General features: G+C 37.5%; 1 protein-coding gene across 1 annotated transcript in view; it reads left to right on the top strand.

Moving 5' to 3' along the window:
- The window catches only part of LOC100884013 (D-altritol 5-dehydrogenase), a 42,089-nt gene that overhangs the window by 13,886 nt on the left and 11,479 nt on the right, over positions 1-16,724 (top strand). The window lies entirely within an intron of this gene.

The following is a 16,724-nucleotide window of genomic DNA, read 5'->3' as shown; positions in this document are numbered from 1 at the left end:
GTGGTCGGATTTCGTATGAATAAAATGTAAAGTTTAAAAAACTCATCGATGCACTTCGCTAACGCTGTGATCGCACGACCTGCATCGTCCACGATTTTTACAGACTATTTCAGTATTTATACTGGAATATGATACTTCCCGCAAGTGCACCCTCTGATCATGCTTTCAACCATTATCACCGACTTTTGTTTTGTTAGCGATACTACAGACGAACATGAGGGGACTTAATAAAATTAATACCAATACTAAATAATTGTTACTTGTTCCGCTACACTGTGGTTCCTTAACATAGCGATATACAAAAAATAAGAATCAATTACTAAACTGTATCTAAAGTTACTAAAGTTAAATGTATCTCTTTTTTTCTTTTTTAGTTCGCAACAGTTTTTCGATATTCGAGTTCCAGTTTTTTAAACCTTTCATTCGATTTAACGTATAACATCAAATATAAATCCGGAGTATATTGAATTCATCTATTCTTGTTTATTTTTTATTGAAAAATCTGCGATAGTGATTTTTCGTCTACGGCCTCGAGGAAATTGAGTTTGAACGTTGTTCAATATACTGTATGTCGTAGTAAAATGACTGAATAATTCAAATACGCTACGTACATAATATAATAAGTAAAAATTGATCATAAGTGATGTTCGTATCACGTTGTTAGGGGCAAAGTATGTTGTGTATGGGGAACGTGAAACACCTTAATCACGTGTATTTTTCGGCATCATCCGAACCGTGAGCGATTACCGTGCACCCTCAACTCCTCTAAGTTTACGCTACATTATTTTAGGATCGAGATAAGTTCAGGGATGGTTGAAATTGATGAGTTCAGGTTGTACGCGTTGACCTATTTAACGGTTGTTAGGGTAATTCGGTTTTCGAGTTGTTCAACGAATCAGTGAGTGGAAAGGCGAGGGTAGATCGATCGACGTGGGTCACTTTTAAAATAAATCCTTGACACCAAAGGGACGGATGCTTTGAAATAACAGCTACGCGTTGAGGAGTTTTGAAGACTAGGATGCGTTGGCGTAACTAGGATTTTCGCCTAGGGTGAACCCTAACGTTAAGTAGACTTCCGATGGTAGGCTTTTCTCGGGAAGATGCATAGCGAAAGAAGATGAGGACAATCTCTGAGTGAAATTAAAAAATTGTTCAACTTCTCAAATTTACTAATCTGAAAGGTCCCAAATTTTCAAATTCCCTAACTTCCAAATTCTTTCCCAAAATCCTAAATTTTTAAATTCCCAAAATCCTCAAATTTGCAAATTTCAAAAGTCCCAAATTTTCAAATTCCCTAACTTCCAAATCCTTTCCCAAAATCCTCAAAATTACAAATCTAAAAATTCCTAAATTTCCAAATGTTTAAACTCCGAAATTTCCAAAATAAAAGTTCCTAAATTCTCAATGAATACATACGAATGTTATCCCTACTATTCTCTGGTCTCGTCCGATATTTATAGTTGTAGTTTCTAAGGGAAGCTCGAAAACACGCTATTCACGTTTCCCTAATTTTTCAACGAACATGCGGCTTGCCAACTTCCCTTTTGCCTCGTACATCATTCTTTTAGCTTTGATCCGCCGCACCTCGAGCGTGCAATTTTTCATGCATAAATTCAACCGGCTCTTTCGAACCCCTGTCCCAACCAACTTTTCGTCGGAGATACCTTCTTGCCTTGCTTCGCGTAGCTTTCGTTGAAAACCAACCACTTTTTTAACGGTGCATTATACTAAATGCACTTCGATCCGGTCGCCTCGGTTACGTCGGTTTTCGTAGCAACAGATCGATTAGCGTGTATTAGATCATCCCATAAGTAATGCACTTATTCTCGACTTTATTTATCTCTTTAGTATACTACGGACTTGAGTGGTGCCATAACTATTGAGGTACGCTAATGGCATGAACAGAGTTCACGGGTGGTTGAACAGGGTTAATCAATTTTTAGATTTCTAGGTTTAGAAATTTCTAAAGTTGTTTAGAAATTTTAGTGAATAATTTTTTAATTTTTACAGTTCCATGTTATTTCATTTTTTGAGTCTCTCATTCTGAAATTTACAAATTTTCTAATCTCTGACTTGAAAATTCCCAAAGTTCCGATTTCTAAACTTGTACTACATATTCTGTATTCAAACAAAATTTCCTTGAGATAACTTCCAACACGGATACCAAAAAACGCATCGTTTATCGTGATGACCTAGCATCATCGACCTACTTTGCACCATCGAGTAAATTCGCTTCTCAGCCAGTCCATTGAGACAGACGGTGAAAGAAGCTTATGCTTCTTTCAGATATTCTATTCGTACATATCCCGGAGCTCATCTGATCCTTTGATTTTATCCTGCACCCCACCTTATCGACCCCTTTAACCCCTCTCCTGGATCGTCGGCCTTTTTACCCCTCTTTTTCGTTCATCTGTGTTCGAGTGACAATTGAACGGCAGCAAGAAGGGGATGTTGGGGAAGCAGAATGCTGAGAGGAGGGAATGTTGAATGAGGACTCGAGGTTGGAGGGTGAAACGTAGGGTGTTGGTGAGGGGTGTTGGGGCAAGGGAAAACAAGCCGACTGAGAAGACGAACGAAGAAGGGGATAGAGAATGTAGGCTAGTCTCGTGGGCGAACCGCGTCCCCAATCGATACACACGCAGCAAGCCATCTCTTCGCCTCTAACCCCTTCCTCTGCAACCTTTTGATTAGTGATGGCCGATACAGTAGGCTAACTTTGGTTGACACGGACCCACATTTTCAAAAACTTCGGAAAATCGAATATTTTCAAAATAAACATAATGATTTGTCTAGCGAATGATCGATATCACTTTCGCGGAACAGGATACCTTTGTAAATAGTTGCAGTATAACCGAATCAAATTTTTTATCATTGAACTTCCTAACTTCCTTAATTCTCATATTTTCTATTTTCGATTTGTTACCAACCTCGAAAATTTTCCATCGGTACAGTTCCATCTGTGGATACAAGAGTCTGCTGTACCCTGAAGCCTTTATGAAACTTTAGGTCCTATGACTTTTGGAGAAGAGTACGTAGATAGCATGCGCCACAGGGTTTTTGTAGAGGGATCTTGCCTCGTGAATCAATTGTTCACTGCTGTAGTCAATTGTTATTTTGCAATAAAACGCGAAACGAGGAACGCGTTGCTTTGATCAATCACAATAAAATTGTTTTCGTATTCTACCAGGGCTCGTCTTGTGGCGGGTGAACGTACACATTTTCTATGAAATAAGGAAAGAATATGTGGATCGATGGAACACATAGGAAACCAACGTTAATTTTATTTCCCGGCGGTAGACGAGTACGAAAGCTTGTAGTACACGCTGCGTCTCCATAAGGCCTCTCGAAATCAATTTAACGAAAGGGTTTCTGTTGCCATTAAGCTTGGCTATTATCTTGCACGCCTTCGATACGAGGCCTCGGGGCGAATCGAATTATCTCGAACCCTGATCCATGTAACTTTAACGTATACACACATACACGTAATCGTGGTACCGTGGGGTGAAAAACAATCGAGAGGATAACTTGATTGGCAATTATTCCAGGAACCGAGTCTCAGATCGAATTAATTCGATTTAGGTGCTTCGATTAAACTTCAACGAACGAATTCTGATTTCCATCCAACGCGTTTCCTTTCTGTCTTGCGTAAATTAATGGAGTTCATTTAATGAATGAACTTTCGCGAGGTATATCTTATTATTTTTATTGTTATTGGACTTTTATTGTAAGCTAACAGGAGTATTTAGTGTTCAGATATGTCAACTATATTCACTGTTTTACATCCTCGCTATTTCGTTGTTTTCACTGTTTTACAATTGACTTCACTCCTCGCGATGCGTATTCGAATTCCGTATAACCGTCGCTTCGTCCGCAGTGTTTGTACACAGAACTCGAAATTCCCGGATGTTTGTTATTTGGAAACAGTCAGGCTATAACTGGAGATATTTGAAGCGAAAATTGGAAAATCAACAAATTTTTGGTAGAATCTCGTAGGTATTTCTTTACATTCAAAATTTAATCACATCACAAACTTCAACTTCATTTTACGATCTTCACCGCTTACTGTTCCATGCATCAAAATTATTTCAACACTAAAAAAGTTCAGTCGTCGAAATAAATTGTAAACTACACGTTACAAAATCGAAATTTAAAATTCTCAGCCAGACAGACAAGGCAGAAAATCTTCTCAGGGACACCTTTGACTGCGAATATCTCAAAGTCTGCTTAAAATGTAAAAATTCAGACTTTGTCAGATAAAACTCGAGTGTTCTATTTGCGGTAAGTTCGACGAAAAGCGACGTACAATAAACGTGTTCAGTGTTGAAATAAACTCTGGTTAAAATTAAAAAATTCAGACTTCGTCAGACAAAACTCGAATGTACGATAAACTTGTAAATAACTCAACATATAAAACTCGTGTTCAATTAATCATGTAGAATCTATAGGCGATACCCGAACATGAAAATACTCGAAATATCGATATAGGCAAAGCGATATCTCGTGCTAGTATTATATCATCCGAACCGTTTCCATACGACAACTACCGGAGGCAGGCAGTACATCCGGCAGGTATTTTGCAGTTCGATAGGTAAAAACGAAAAAAACATCCGGGATCCGGACACTTCCGGTTCAACGTTGATATCGCGGCTCTCGTTCAGCCGTTAGTCGATCTGACCGCGTCATTTCCTGTTCCGTTCCGGACAGTTTCGCGTACACAGAAACCGTTCTGCTCGTCTATTGGCTGAAATTCGTTCGATAAGAGTCGCTGAACCAGACGGGGGGCACGGGATTCGGATAACTCCGACAAGCTGTTTCTATTTTCACGCAAAACAGACTGTAGGCGGTGATGAACGCTCCATTATACTCGGATCAACGACGAAATCCCGATGTTTTCTTTTTCCCTGGATACATTAAACGATCCGCGACCGCGTCACATCCGCTTCCGGCCGTAACAGATAGCAACGGATGACCTTCGTGATTCCGCGAAAGATCTCTTTCACGAAGGTCAAGGTTCATCAAGCTTTTCGAGCGGATTTCACTCGCACGCGTCGAAGCATGCTCCTGAAATTGTAAGTACCTTGAATAATACAGGATGTTTCGTAATTGTTGCTACCAGGAAAACAGTGCTTCTAGCCGGAAAACTGAATTACCATTGAAATTTATTCAGGTAACTTTCCTTCCTTGGAAATCGATTTTGTATCTTTGAAAGATTTGTATGTATTTGATTTCGATCAGTAAAGACAGACAGTATACGTATATTTTAAAATGCAGTAACCTTCAGATAGCAACAATTTGGTTTGCTTTAAAACCTTGAGTTAAAATTTGAAATATTGTTGAATTACTAAGTTCCTAAATATTGTTGAATTACTAAGTTCCCAAATTCTTCAAGTACCTAGGTTCTTGAAGTTACAAATTTCTATATTAAAAATTCCAAATCGCAAACCTTAAAAACTTGAATTACAATATTCCGAATATCGAAACCCTTAACCCCTTACAGTATTTTGACGCACTTACGGTTCTGAATACCAAAGTTCTAAATCTCCAAATCTTGATATTCTAAATTTTAAATTCCTAAACCCTAAAATCCTAAATCCCAAAATTCTGAATTTTGAATAACAGAATCCTGAATTCCAGAACCCGAATCTCAAAATTCCAGAAACCCAAATCCCAAAATCTCGAATCTCAAAATCCTGAATCCCCAAATCCTTAAATCCCAAAATCCCAAATTCTTAAAATCCCCAAAGTTCCTAAAATCTCCAAATCTCTAAAATCCGTAAAATCCTCAAAATCCCCCAAATCCCCCAAATCCCTGAAATCTCTAAAATCTCTAAAATCCCCAAAAATCCAAAAATCAAAATCTCCAAAATCCCTGAAATCTCTAAAATTCCAAATCCCCAAAAATCTCTAAAATACCAAAATCCTCACAATCCCAAAAATCCCTGAAATCTCTAAAATTCCAAATCCCTAAAATCCCCAAAAATCCTCAAAATTCCCCAAATCCCCAAAATCCCTAAAATCCAAAAATCCTCAAAATCCCTGAAATCTCTAAAATTCCAAATTCCTAAAATCTCGAAATCCCCAAAATCCCAAATGTTCCCGCCGTAAAAAAATTTGTGAATTTCCCCGAGCGAATACAGCCAACTGTATTGTAAGTAACGAGAGAATTAAACAACGAAATTCTGTTCCAGTTCCGTTTGAATCCGGCTCCAGCCGGCTGTTTGTTTGCGCAGTAAAAATGTTTTCCGAAGCTGTCCTTGTGGAAGATTTTGAACGTTTTTAATAAATCTTGTTCCATACCGGTGTTTTTTCTATTCATTTCCAGAAATATATCCGTGATCATGCAACCGACCTGCATTTAGCTGAATTTTTATGGAATGGTTTTAGTCAGCACGAGACAGAGTCGACTTTTCGCTTTTTCATGAACATTTGATACATTTCGACTGCGACGCGGAATTGTTTAACTCGAAACCTGCGTTTTCCGTAGCTCGTTGAAAATTAATATTAATAATTTTAGTTCGATGCCTACTTTATTGATCCTTTTCATATTTCTCAATGTTTGGGCGATAATATCTTCTGTGATTATAAAATTGATTTTCCGCGGAATGCAGAAATTAGAAATCGTGAACTAAATCATTTGTAAAGTAAATGTTATGTAACGTAGAGTACTCGTTTCCTTTTGAAAAATGAATTTTAAAAAGAAGTTGAAGTTGTGAAAGATAAGAAAGAACGTGGTAATTACAGAACGTACTCTATCATAAATAACATTCTAAATGAATGTATGAATGAAGGTTGGAAAGACTGTATGCTTTCGTTTACTTAATAACATATCTTCGTTAAAAAGAAAAATACGTAACGCACGCGTAAATTCATCGCGATTTCTCTCGTCGAATAAAAATGTACAATATTAAAAGCACGAGTAATATTTAATTAGTTCTAATCATTGTACAACATCTGAACTGGTTTTCAGCTCGCTCTCGGTACTCGTAAAACCGTATCGGGTCGAGAAACTTTCATAATTAATGGCTGACGAGTTTGGCAAACAACGTAGCTCGGTCGAAATGCGGTTAGCTTCGAAAAATATTCGCCCACTTAATATACCAACAAAAACTGAATTGTTCTCTTAACTTTCACACGTTCGCTACCAGTACTCAATTAACAATCGTGGATCGCTTCCTTTTTATAAAATAATTTCAGATCACGCATACCACTCGTGATATCGTATGTTATTATTTTTTTAAATTAAATGGGAAAATTTGATTTTTGTCTGAAAGATTATGATCATGACGTATGGGATTCGTTATGGGAACTTCCTCATACCAAAGATTCTCTCGAAGAATGCATGATTCTTTCTGAGTTTGTGTTCTCCAAACTTAAAATTTCTACTTCTCTGAAACTCTTATTTCAAATTTTTAATATTATACTTTATAGCACTCATAACTTTATAATTATCGTTCAAGTGCACTTTATACTTTAACATTTTATTTACAACTTTTAAACTATAACTTATGTGGAACATCGTGTGCAGTTTATTTAAATATACAAAAGGTTTCTTTCAAATTTTTATCACGAATCGAAAGTTGTTTCGTAACATTTTCAACAATAAAGACACTAATTATTCGGACCTCTCCAAAACCTCAAGTTTAATTCAAAGTAAAACTATTCTGCTTCTGTCTATTCCTTGTCTATTAAATAATGTATGTATACCTCACTCGTTCGTTGTGTATTAAAAACATACGTGTACTTTTCTTGTTTATTATGTAAAATAAACATATGTTTTACTCGTACGTCATGTATTAAAAACTTTACTTGTTCGTTGCATACTAAAAAGTACTTGTACACATATTAAAAGGCACGCATACATGTGTGACAAAAATTTAAGGGATTACGTATCAAGGAAATTTCCTATCATCAGTAACAACGAACTTGGGAAATGGCATTTCTGTAATAAAACTCGATCCCGACGTTCAGAAATACATAATACAGACGTTTCCTTAGTATCGTCATGAATGATATATACGTCACGTCCGGTTTCCGATCGCATTACGGGACGGAACAACGTCCTTCGGCGTACAACGACGCGACTGTGCTGTTGTATAAATCCATGCGTTAGGCGAAGAATAATCGATGATTAATCGGAGCGCGCGCTGCTCGGAATGCATAATTGCAAAACGAACGGAAAGGAGATTGTCTACGTTTCACTTGGAGAAACGGGAGTACCGTATCCGCGCGTCCAACCGAGAATAGAAATCTTTCGCTTTTACGTTCCGAACCGTGTGCGTTTTCGATAACGAACACCGGAAACGACGCCATTCTTTTATCTGTCGCGATACCAGAAGATTATCGGCTCCCTTATCTGCGGTTCAATTTTACGTATCGCGTGTGTATTTCAAACGTGACACTTTTTTTCAGGAAAAATGTGAGAAATTATTTGTTTTATTAGGTAAAAATGGTTCCAGGTTCAATATACGAAGAGTAGAGTAAAATGATGAAAGAGTGAAATAGTAGAAAAATAATAAGCAACAAGTTTCATATATTTTGTAAATATGTTAGTAAACAGGAAATTCTTTGTTTTGATACAGTCTTGTTTATTTCCACTCATCAACTGTACAATCAAGTTAATAGAAGGCTATAATATCATTGTAGGAACTAACTAATTAGAATTGTAAGAAATAACCCTTTATATAGAGTGCATAGAAAAAATTACAAGATACGACGTACACGTACAATAGATACAAAATACACAGGAGAAATAATCAATTCGTAGTCCGTAAGTCGTAATCGTAACTCGCTAAACTCTCTAATCGCTCTCTCGCGGCTGCGTCCTTTTATGTACACTGCGCTCGAACATTCTCCATCTTGATTTTAACCCTTTGCACTCGAAGATAATTTTACTGTTTGCAAACAGCAACTTTAAAATATTAATTAAAATGTTAAATGACTTCTTTTGAAATTATTATTTCTCTACTAATAATTTCCACTATTGTCTATTTCACTATGTTTATACATCACATAAGCACTATTATAATGCTTTAAGAGGCGCCTCTCGAGCGCAAAGGGTTAATATGTTTCGCGAGTTTCCGATGTTCATTGAAACCGCGACCATTTCGTGACATACTCGCTCCGCATGTTTCGTCAACAATTATCCCCTCACATATGCACACACTTCAGGTCGACGCGCTCCACGTAAACGTGGGTAACGGCTTTGACCAGTCAGCTGTTACCGCGTGGCGTTTTTGACTTTCTTTCTTACTTCGCGATGTTTCTCATATTTTCTATGCGACGGTTTTACCTCCTATATTTTAATATTAGAATAGCATCGTAGCTCAAATACGTGGAATAGTAAAATAAGAGTAATCCTTGCAATGACGTCTGAGACGTGATAGAATAGCAAATTAATGAAACAAGAAAATAGTGAACTGATAAAATAACATAACAGGAAAATAGAATAGAACAAAAAATAATAAAATTGCTAAAAATTTGTCAACCTTCAAAGTACAGCTATACATTTAATCGTCCTATATTTTATTTTTATCCTTTTCTAAACACATATTTTCCATAAAAATTTGAAAATGTACCACAATCTTTTGTACGCATTACGAACAATTTCAACGGTCGAAACGTTGATTTTCGGTTCGAAGAAGACTGGAATGAAAAGGTACGGTTTTCGCAAAGGATAGTATCCATAGAATCCGAAGAAGCCGCCTAAGAAATTTCTCAACGAGGGTTCGTTTCTTCGAATCGCCGTTTAAAGATCCATCCGGTTTTCCTCTTAGGACCCCTAGGTCGTAGCTTCCGCTAGGTCTCGTATTGTATCTTTGTACCCGTTTCGGGACGTTCGAGGGAAGGAAACAGTTTTGGTGCTTCACGTTGCCGGCCGGAAACGAATTTGCGTTTCCTCTTACCTGTAGAGGTGTTGGGTATCTTAACGAACATCCATTCTTGCCAGTTAACCGATAGCGAACTTGTTACCGATCCTTTAATTCGTACTGAACAGTAGAATAACAATTCCGTGTGCCTTCAACGGAGAGTGAATACAATTTCATCGATGTGAAGCGAGGCGTCGGATAACCAAGCTAATTATAACGTGATCCTCCCTCCATCAAATCGCACTCGTACAGATAAACGCTAAGAATTAAACGTAACAGCTTACACGTGTCCATGATACCTGCTTTTTCAAGTCTAAAATGCCGAATGATCTGATCATTCGATGAATTCTTTCATTAACTTGGAGCTTTGGATAACTGAGTTTATTATAACATCGTCTCCCTCGGTTCAATTTTCCTACTGAATTTTAACATTTTCGGAACCAGCGCTGAGATCGTTTGAATGTCACCGGAAATCGGTCCTGATTTACAAGATACCTGAAATACCAAGACAGTTCAAATGTTTCCTAGAGATTTAATATATTTTGTAGCAATGTCTGCGATAATTTCAGACGAGATTAATCGACCAGATCCATTGCAAAATTATAAGTTGGTCTTCATTTTTAGTTGGTCCACTTTTATGAACAGTGCATTTACCTTCTTCAATAAATTCATTGCGAAGGAGTAGCAATTGATTATTAATAATAACTGTCGCAATCAGTAACTAGATAAATGATTTTTAAGCTAGTCACAGTTTCATCCGACGTGCTAAATTATTCCATGAACAGTGCAATAATTTGTAAACGTAGAAATTGCGAGATTTCTCGCATTCTCGTGACATCGCAAAAAAGTAATAGTGTCTGCCAGCTATAAACGAAGCGAACTTATAATTTTGATCACCAGTGTAAATTGCAGGCTTCCTCCTCAAGCCTTACTTAGGCACGTAAGTTAGAGGAAACGGCCGAAGAAGACGAGTCAAAGAAAACACGCGTTAAGTAAGTGTATACACTGTCTCTCGGTATTTGCGTCACTTGTTTCTCAAGTAAACGAGACAAGCTCTGAGTCACGAATAAGTGCAACACTCGATAAAATCTGTGAGAAAATAATAATTAAGGTGCGTGAGAAGCGCCGGTCCAATCGAGCAATCGTCATTCGTGAGACAGATTTACCCTCGTGAGAACCGTAAGCGTAACTCTTTTTAGGACGAACGTGAGAGACAGGAATCACGCATCGGCGAGCCGTGTTAAAAGAAAAGACGAGACACGTGTTTCGGAAAGAAATATCTCTGCCGGAATCCCTCGTAACGACCGTCCGTTTCCTCCCGTGCATAAATCATCGGTGATTCGGGCGAAAGGAACAAACGTGACAAAATGTATCGATCGTTCGGTATTTTTCTGTGGAAAGGTGCGATAGTTAAGATACCGTAAATTCTCGGTATATTGCCGTGGAATTTTAGGCATACTAGAGACGACTGCTTTATTGTCACGCGCTGTCGCCGCACATTGTATTGTTACGTGTGCTAAGTAATAAAATATTAGGTTGTCCGGAGACGTTCTGGAAGGACTTCTCAAGTTGCATAAAAGATGGAGAAAGGTTATAGAACAGAATGGCACCTATAGAATTTAATAAATGTGTACCAAATTTAAATGAGTTGCGTTTCAATTCCCCTCAAAATCGACACGAACTTTCCGGACAACCCAATATATTCTAAAATTTAAATTTTTCAAGCTCTTAAGTTTAAAGGTTTTTAAATTTACACATTCAAAATTTAACTTCCTTGATTTCGTAAATTTTCAAATTACTAAGTCATTTGATCTATCCTTCGCTGATGATGGGTTACGATAGGATGCAAAATATAAAAATTATTCACATCAAACCTCTAAATAGAAGTTATTATGCGGCAGATTATTCTTTTTTCAATGAATCAAGGAGGATTAAACTTCCTCGTAGTTGCGAGAGCAGCAAGTTCAAAATTTGAAATTTAAAGTGCGTTGCATCATAATACGCATCGTAATAAGAGCAAAATTCTTTAAAAGAAGCATATTGTTCTTATTCTCCCATGTCTGTAGCACCGTTATTATTACGGTGCTTTAAAGAATAGAACAAAGTTACAATGTTACCTAAGAATTAAGTTTGTTTCAAGTAAATTAATTAATAACGTCCAGGATACGAAATCATGTTGCTTGAAAGCGAACTGACATTGCGATAAAAAATGTACAGGCTCTTGGGTTTTCCTAGTGTGTTCCGCGAACACAAATAATAGAAAAATACACGAAGAAAAATTTTGTACGTTAATAGGAGTCTTCGAAGAATTTCACCGTTGTAATTTTGCATTGCGATAAACGGAATAATTGAATGTTGTGGTAAACGCGGCAACGAACATTTAAAATCTAATTTATGTCTTCCCGGAAACGCGTAACAGTGGCGGTAATTTTCTCTGCACGAAACGAAGCAGATTCTTCGAAATTTACGTGGCGAATAAAAATGAACAGAGACGCGAGAGTTTTTAAAGCGAACGGAAAAATATATCGAGGAAAAGGAGGTCGGAAAAACGGGCAGCGTAAAAATAGCGTTCGAGGCAGAATTCGTAGTGTTGAGTAACGGTAACGGGACGCGTGTACTTTCGTAAATAATGATTACGCTATTAGCTAGTTTACTTTCTTCCACTCGTAGACAGAGGCCGATGATTCACCGTTTACAATTTTATTCAGAGCAATTATGAGCTTTACCCCGGAACACGTGTTACGTTCTCAAAGTGAAACGGAAGTCCACCCACGTCCACCAGAAGACGTCGTTCATTAAACTACTCCACCTACGATGTAACATCATCGACGTCGGTGAACGTTTATAATTAGTAAATAATTAACTAACTGCTAACGAACCGTGTACGAACGATTTTCTGCTTTTCAACGAAATAGGATGTTCTTCAATCGACTCGATAATCTGTACTGATGTCTGCTCTGAACAGTTACGTTTTAGATCTAAATTTAATTATTAATCAGAATTATATTGTAGTTCGATTTTAAGGGTAGATTAGGATTATATGCTAGTTTTTGTGGTAAAAGAAATATTTTATGAAACAAATTGAAACTGGGACCATCCTACTGCCTTTATTATTAGCTGGCGACTCATCGTTGAAGAGCAGTCTGGTCACTTGGGTTTCATCACCGGAAGCAAGAGTGTACACAACATCCCATAGAAATTACCTGATGCAACGAACAATCGCGTGGAAATGGAGTATTTTCCTCGGAAAAAGAGTAAAATATGGGCTTACGATGAAAATAAACATTCTTCGGTCCGCGTTGGTGGTACAGCTATGTGGAGGTAAACGATGAGAGAGGAAGGTAGGAAGGAAGGAAGGAATGATAGCAGGGAGTAAGAGGGAAGGGAAAAAGACAGAGGAAAGGAGAAAAAGCGAGATGCCAGAATCGGTTGCTCGATAAAGAGAAACGTCAACCCTGCGCATACGCATTGCGAATATCCGAGGTATCTTCAATGGGCCGGTTGCCCATTCGCATCCGCTGCCAGGGGTAGAGCTCTTTCATTGAGCGGCTCCGTCGCTTCCGCTTTTCGTTCATGCTTTAACCTCTCTTTCTATCCCCTGTACCGATTCTCTCTCCTCTTTTCGCTAACCTTTTCGTCTATCGTCCCGCCGATATCTCGTCGCGTTGGAAACTCGTGTTCTCTCTCTCTGCCAATTCATAGCGAACGGGAAATTCATTCGAGACGCGAGAAATTTCGTGGCAAGCGAGACCAAATTCTGGAACACGAGTTTGCGTTCCTCGGAATAAGGTAAACGAACTCATTACCGCACGTAGATGATTAAACATTTTTTAACGTACGAACATTTTTATACCGAGAATTTGCCCCTATGTTTCCTAGTTAGTTGAACAAATTTGTTCCCTCTATTGACCACCACAATTTTCTTTAATTGTATAAACGAACATTGATGCTTTCGCGTCAGTTTACTGTCAAGTACATACTTGATAATTTGGGTGAATTATTGCATAGGACGATATATCTTTTTGCTACGATATTAACGAGTTTAAAAATACATATGTATTTAGACATGTTATTTTTTTTATTTGTATCTGTTGATCAGCACCGTGAAAAGAATTATTTCTTTACAGACTCGAAGATTGTAGAATTCATGAATGTGTTAATTTGTAAATTGGATAACTTGAGAATTTTATAAATTCCTATCAAAAGTCTTTGAAAATAAAATTCTACAAACAGTAAAATCTCTGGTGTAGAAAACTACGCATTGCACACAATTCTCCCTGCCTTTAGTAGACGCCCTGATTCGCGAATTCATCTTCGACTCCCCGTATCCATCACGAATTTCGTCTCCGCTCGCAATATGTCTCACGGTACATATTTCGCAGAAAGGTTTCATTTCACACGAGACGGCAAGGGTGAATCCAGTTCACCGAACGGTTCCGTTGCTCTTCGCACGTTCGAGCGACATACCGAGTCCCGTGTTTCTTTTCATCTTTGCTCCTCGACGAGGAATCTACGTGATCTACGCGAGGAACGAGCTAGGACAATCCCACGGGAGAAGAGAAGGAAGGGAAATTTATCGACGAAAGGAAACAAGAACGACAGAGTGAAGCAAAGAGGAAAAAAAGGAAAGAGAAGAGAGGCCCGTTCGCGACCTCGACGTTTATTTCTCATCGCTGGAAATTTATCGTCGCCCTTTTATTTCTCTGCCTCGGCAACGTTCTCTTGCCCCTAGCAACAACCCTGCCTGGTAATTACAAGCTCGAGGAACGAACGATTCTAGAGGACCGCTTTTCAACCACCACCACCCCCTTCATCCACTGCGCTCCTACCCGCCTCGTCTTTCCGTTTCGCAGCATTACGGAAGTGCCTTGGCTTCGATATCGACTTAACGACAGACTCTCTTTGTACTGACCGTGTAAATTCAGAGGAAACACCGCCCTGATGCTTTCAAGAAATACAAGAAAAGATTTCCTCGTACCATGCGAGATATGCTATTTGGTATAAATAGCACTGCTGTTGATCTTACACGATATATATTTTCAACGTTCTAACATTCTTACAGTCATTATGTAATGTTATACCGTATTGTCGATAATTATTATTTATTTCAATTGCCTTTCAATTTTTTATTTTCAAACCACCAAATTTTAACTTTTCACGTATCAATCATGCAAGTATCACATTTGTACATTCTCAGTTTATATCACGTTTGTAAACCCACTTCTAAATTCTCAATTTATCAAATTCTCGAATATCGAACTCTCCGCATATTAAATCAGATTCTCAAATTCTCCAATATCCTAGTTTACCAGTATTGATTCCACAACTTCTAAGTCCTGAAGTACTAAATTTTTGAACTTCAATTTCCTGAGATATATCCCCGAATTCTCAACCTGTCGAATTTTCAAAAACTTAATTCTCTAAATACTAAATTCTCGAACCTCTAAATTTTGAAGTTTCCTCTGGTACCAAATCAGCAAATTCTCAAATGAGCAGATCCATAAATTCCTAAATCCCTGTATTCCAAACTTAAAAATTTTCAGATCCAAAGATTTCCCAATAGTATTCCATCAAGAATATCGTTTTTAATATTCCTGGAGAGTGACGTTCTACTTCTGGAAAAGCAATATCGTTCGCGGTAAATGGAAATCTACGTCCGATACGATTAAACGACAATCATTACCGTTTCAAACTCGATTGATACGACACGCATATTGCAGCAAATAATTCTTCCGTATGGCGATATAACATTTTCATTGCGTTTGCGAAAGATATACACGTAGAAACGTATGGAAATTAAATTGCTGTCATGGATTCATAAAGAAGCGAAAAGGTCACTGAAACCAATATCGGATCAACGTACCAAGCGAGATGGGCCGATAATTTCTTAAAAGATCCCGTGATTACAGCGGGAAAGTTGCGGAGATAGATCGCACAACCGTTCTATTAGAGCTTGTATCAATTTCGATGAAATTTAATCGCGGCTATTGTTTACAATTTTATTTTTATATATCACGGAAATTGTTAGATTATAAAGTATGGATCAATGATGAAAGTGGTCGTGGAAGAATTTGGAAGTCAATTTCCCAATTTTCCAATTATCTGTTTTCAACTTCATAATTTTATAAATTTTCCAGTTATTAATTCTCAGCCTTCTAATTTTCCAATTTTCTAAATTTTCCAATTATCAATTCTCAGCTTTCCAATTTCCCATATTTTCTAAATTTTCCACTTATCAATTCTCAGCTTTCTAATTCTCTGAATTTTCCAATTATTAATTTTCAGCTTTCCAATTTTCTAATTTCCCAAATTTTCCAATTATCAATTCCCAATGAAGATTTCTAGCAATTTGCTGATTTAGAAATCTAGGAACCTGAATCTGAAAGTATAAAAATTAACAAGTTTTATAATATAATAATTTGATATAATCTATTAACGTAGAACTTTGGATTTTAAAAATCACTTGTTACTCAGTAAATATGAAATTCCCGAATTGACCAATGGCATCCATCAGTGTTTACAAATGCACGTCCATTACTGTACACGACAAACGTATTTGCACTGTTTTGAAATTAACGAAGCTAACACGGAAGTCGCGGACAGATAATAAATACATATGTACAAGCATATGTACGTCATTTGAAGCTTCGACTTACCGATCGGTTTGTTTAGAACTGTGCATAAAGTCCTTTCACGAGATCCGTTGTCACGCGAAACGTTTCAAAGCTTCCACGTTTATAAAAGAATTCCGACATGAATGAACTCGTCGACATCTCTGGTCTTGAAATAGGTCATGCTGCATCCGTTCTTTCTTGCTGTATTTCGTTTTGATAAACGATAGAACTAGTCGAGAAACGA

Source organism: Megachile rotundata, chromosome 1, assembly GCF_050947335.1.
Source record: "Megachile rotundata isolate GNS110a chromosome 1, iyMegRotu1, whole genome shotgun sequence".
Lineage (NCBI taxonomy): Eukaryota > Metazoa > Arthropoda > Insecta > Hymenoptera > Megachilidae > Megachile > Megachile rotundata.
The sequence above is the reverse complement of the archived record's forward strand: the minus strand, read 5'-3'. Positions and strand labels throughout refer to the sequence as shown.